Below are 5140 nucleotides of genomic sequence, written 5' to 3'. Positions count from 1 at the left end.
TTTCACAGTTGTCTGTTTTTACCAATAAAAACAAGTTGCGACAATATAATATTTTTTATTTATTACAAAAAATATTTGTGATGAAGCTATGGATCAGTGGTGCCTGATGTTACCATAATTCAGTGTTTCAGGTTGTTTCATGGTGAAAAGAATCACAAAATGAAATTAGAAAACTAACATTCAGGCATCATATCATGTTCAACGTAATTGGAAGTTAAAATTTAATGTGAAAGAAGAGCATAGTGCTTCATGAAGCACAGGGAAATCAGGTCCTTTTTACATTGAGTGATGCATTATAAGGATACAGTTACCTGTACATATTGTATGTGCTGGTGTACCGAAACTGAGAGTCCATGTAACAGAAAGTCCCCCCTTCTTATAGTCATAGTGGTAAGGGTTAGTACGTATAACCTAAGTGGATCAAAATCTAGAGCGAGGCTTACCTGTACAAATGAATGGTAAGCAGACTCTCTATCATGGAGGACTCTCTCTCACATGTCACCGCTTATTTCGTGAAGAATCGCTTGAACGAAGCCTTCATGCTTGCTACCCTCTACCAGGGCGGGATATATTATTGGCATATTTTCCACCAGCCACAGTTAGAAGATTGACCATATTTTGTGAGAAAAATTATCTGTGGATATCTGGTGAAAAATCAACCTGTGGCCCTGGTAGAGGGTACGTGCTCGATACGGTCTTGGACAAATAATACACAGGACTGGAATCGCAAGGAAAGATATCAAGGATAATAGGGTTAGTGCACCCCACTCACAAAGTCAGCTGCGTTTGGATCATATGGCCTCCACTACAGGTAGAGCGGGGGCGTCTCGATAGTCCGAAGGTTCATTGGTCGGAAGGTTCATTGGTCCAAAAAGTGGTAACATTTTTATCGATTTTTTAATCAAGGGTTCATTGGTCCGAAGGTTCTATAGTGAACATTCGGACCAATGAACCTTCGGACTATTGAACCTTCGGACTATCGCTACGGCCCCGGTAGAGCAAGATCGCTGTTGTCGCTGACCTCTATATAATTTAGACAATGATGGCTTCGCGTCTTATGTCCAACGTTCATCGCATAACAATCACCGTTGGGTTGACGGTGAACATTCTATTTAAAATGATTTTTTCAGAAGCAAATTCTTATAAATGATTTAATATATAGAATAAGATAAAACAGAGCCTTTGTTGAAAAAAAATTTTATAATAAAATAAAAATATGGTAAAAGGACCAAAACAATGGGGCAATAATTCTATGTATACTGAAGCTTTTCTCTAACATTTTCATGCTAAATGCATTCCAGATTAATATGTAAACCACATAAAAGATTCGATTAGGACAAACATATTTGGGAGTTTATCTTTACATGTTCATATACAGAAAAGAGAATATATTACAAGTACTGGGAGGGACATTCATATTTAAATCTCTTTGTAAAAAGTCACAGCAAAATTCTAATCACCATAGCCCCAGTGAGTTTTTTTCTTCCTTAAAGTCAATATTGTCCCAGAATTGTAACAGAATTGTGGGAAATCCTCTGATGAAACCTGCTGGTATATCATTGGAAGACAGCAACTGGAGTCAGACAATACTGGCCTCTAGGCCTACAGTGGTTAAGTATATGATGTTGCTATTTTAATTATCAATAATGAGCAGTTGGGAAGTGTCTTAACTGTTGTCAGAGACAGAGCCATGCAGTTACTTCTGAGTAATTTTCCTCCCTTTAAATGCTAATTATACAATATCTTGACAGATTGACAGCAGCTTGGTGTGAGTTTCTTCTGACAAAGAGAGATTATCTAGTGTTGGCTCTTTAGAAGCCGAAATGGCCCAAGAAAGAAAATAAGCTCATTTGGAACAACTTCTTTGGCTGATACATATGTAAATTCACTGGAAGAGAGAGGTCATGGTGTGGTATGTGTTTTTAAGTATCACACCAGTTTTCCATCATTCATTTCTGCTGTTCTTCTCCTTGGAACTGTCTCCTCCTTCCTCCTCAGTTTCTGTCCTTGATGTAAGTACCAGAACTTGCATTTCTCCGACTTTTATGAAAAACAAGCTGTGGAAAATCTCTCATAAGCCATATTTTGATATGGAAGCGTGTAAGGGTCACAACACCAACTCCAAAAACAAAACTCACAACACCAACACCAAAAACAAAACTCACAACACCAAACAAAGAGCGTTTTAAACAAACCTGAGTATCATGTATACCATATCATGTCTGCACTATATGACCACTCACACTTGACCACTTCAGTGGCCATTAAAGAATAATCAATCAATTGTCAAGCCTACACATTAAAGAGTAGAGGCAGTTCCAACCCTTCAAGATGTTAAGTTTGTGTCTTACTTTTTTACACAATAAAGCTTAATTGAGATTTCGGATTCAGCTGTGCGGCTGTTGGGGCACAGTGTTTATTAAAATAAAGCTCACCAGTAATGTAAGGTGTGGTCCTTGTAGAAATAATAACGTAACGTAGAACAAATTAAGAGTCAACTGTCAATTTTTGAATCTATTCCTACATATCAATCAATCCAAGCTACATTTGAGGATCGCCAATTATTCAAAAATCATGTTTTTCTCATAGTTCTGGCGAAGAACGCTGATTATGTGATATTCAGGCATCAGCCTCAACTACAGAAGTTGTTAAACATGACTTAAACGATTTAACATTCAGAAGCGAGGTACACATGACTTATGAATGTTAAGCCCGAGAAGTGTCTCAAAGTTAATTAGCTTGCAATGGTTTAAGGCCCTTTGATTGAACAACCATATATTCCATCATATTTTAGTTTAAAGGTAAAAACTAAAATAGGATAGAAAATATGGTTACTTTGGTTGTTTTGGCAACAACAAGCACGGGGAGCATTTTAAACACAAGTCTAGTAGCAAACTTTAGAATCATATGTATTATATGTTTGCACCAAGTTACTATGCCAACTTGACCGACTTCAGTAGTCATTGAAGAACAATCAATCACTTGTCAAGGTTGCAAATTAAAGAGTAGTGGCAATTCCAACCCTTCTAGAGAAAATGGTCTATTTTAATCTTAATCAGATCATCTAAGATTTTTTCACAGAAGCAGGATAGACAGCCGTGCCAAGCAACCAAAGTAACCATATTTTCTATCCTATTTAAGTTTTTACCTCTAAACTAAAATATGAGAGAAAATATGGTTGTTTAATCAAAGGGCCTTAAACTTGACAATTGATTGTTCTTTAATGGCCACTGAAGTGGGTCAAGTAGAGTGGTTATCTAATGCAGACATGATACAGTATACATGATACTCAGGTTTGTTTAAATCGCTCTTTGTTTGGTGTTGTGAGTTTTGTTTTTGGTGTTGGTGTTGTGAAGTTTGTTTTTGGTGTTGGTGTTGTGAGTTTTGTTTTTGGTGTTGTGAAGTTTGTTTTTGGTGTTGGTGTTGTGAGTTTTGTTTTTGGTGTTGTGAGTTTTGTTTTTAGTGTTGGTGTTGTGAAGTTTGTTTTTGGTGTTGGTGTTGTGACCCTTACACGCTTCCATATTTTGAGTTTATCCTTTCTGAATAATATAAACGGAAATAAGCTTAAGATGATGTGCAACAATGACTCAAAATCCATACTTCACTCTCTGAGTGATTATTGTAAAGCAATTAAGTGTGTACTGTAATGAAATCCTAACTAAACTGAACAACTATACTTTTATTACCCTTTCCTTAAAAAATCTTCAATCAATGACCAGACTTTTGATTAAAAAAATCACTAGTTAATGTCTCGCCTAAAACTAGATGTATCGCCAACTGAATGTTTTTCAACTTCAGCCTAGAACAGTGAGGTCAATTTGTTCAATCGTAGAACCTCCATCCTATGTATCAGTCTGTCTTTCACAACAAAGTTACAAAATGTTTGGTGACTTATATTCCACAGGTTCAGCTGGCCTACAAGGAGATAAGCTAAACAAATAAAGCATGTATATTAAGCATGTATAGTAAACATGTATATAAATAAAAGACCACTCGTCCTGTGCAAAAAGTCAATTTAGCTCATTTATAATATAATGGAAAGGGAACAAACTTGATCCATTGATCTGGCCTAGTTGATATTTTTTAATTAATTAAGTACATTTTAATCTTTTTGTCTCCTGCATATCTGGTATAGGTACTGAACCACTGATTCACTTGCTCCCTATATGCACAAGGACAGGCTCATCATTTTTTTTTTTTTATTTCTGCTGTTTAGGTCAAGTTGCTTTTGAGCAGAAGAACAGAAATGAAAAAAATATTTGCTTCAATAGTGTATACCGACTTTGAATTAAAAATCCATTGGAATAACTTAACATTTATAATATAAAATACTGTTTGTACAACATTTCTTTAACTACTCCATAAAATATTTAGAAAGTTAATTTAATTATACTTGGTTTGAAAATGTAAACTGAATTGCCACTCACATGAGATTTTCACATAAAAATGTTTTCAATGTGAAATAATAGAATCCAATTTTGATTTGTGTTATCACAATGAAAATATATTTTCTAAAAAACACCAAAACTCACAGTCACCAAAATAACTAAGCATCATGTAATATTATCATGGCCATAAATAATGCATATGTAGGGCTTATTTCATTTTACTTAAAATATGTTGTACATACCTCACAGCAGTATCAGGCAAATGATGTCTCGAACCAGTAAAAGCTGGAGATGATGAGCATATTTATTTTATTTTATTTTTATTTATTTATTTATTTATTTATTTATTTATTTGTAAGAGGTTCTGTTGAGTCCTCCTCTGTGCAAAGTTTCTCCACATTGTTTGTTTCTACCTGACTGTAAAATTAAATCTGTTACTAGTACAGGGATTTTTGTCACATACAATGCACATACACAAACACGCGTATAATATTCTATAAATCATTATGGCACGTACTAGTAGTTAGGAAGCCTTGAATATATGTGTAAAAACCTTACCCTTTAATTCTTTCTGTCTTTTCGCTTGCTGGGCATTAATTTAGCTGTGTAGTATCCGTAGTAAAGCGTGAGACTAGTGACCCAGAAATTGGGTGAAATTAGGTCAGCTTGATTCATGCATATGCAGATTTATGTCCAATTGCGTCCTATGATTGGACAATGTGGCCTAGGCACCGCCAGGTTTTACCTTACGC

At 35.3% G+C, this 5140-nt stretch overlaps 1 long non-coding RNA gene across 1 annotated transcript; it reads right to left on the bottom strand.

Annotated features, from left to right (window-relative positions):
• Positions 1–1180: 1180 nt before the first annotated feature.
• Positions 1181–5118, bottom strand: LOC147759392 (uncharacterized). The gene is made up of 3 exons (XR_015331342.1): positions 4947–5118; positions 4631–4673; positions 1181–3915 (listed from the first exon to the last, which is right to left on the bottom strand). It is a non-coding gene; the product is annotated as an uncharacterized LOC147759392 (long non-coding RNA).
• Between the last annotated feature and the right edge of the window lie 22 nt (positions 5119–5140).

The sequence above is a fragment of the Lingula anatina genome, chromosome 10, assembly GCF_051362555.1.
Source record: "Lingula anatina isolate TDL-2025a chromosome 10, LinAna3.0, whole genome shotgun sequence".
Classification (NCBI taxonomy): Eukaryota; Metazoa; Brachiopoda; class Lingulata; order Lingulida; family Lingulidae; genus Lingula; species Lingula anatina.
This window is presented reverse-complemented; position numbering and strand designations above follow the sequence as displayed.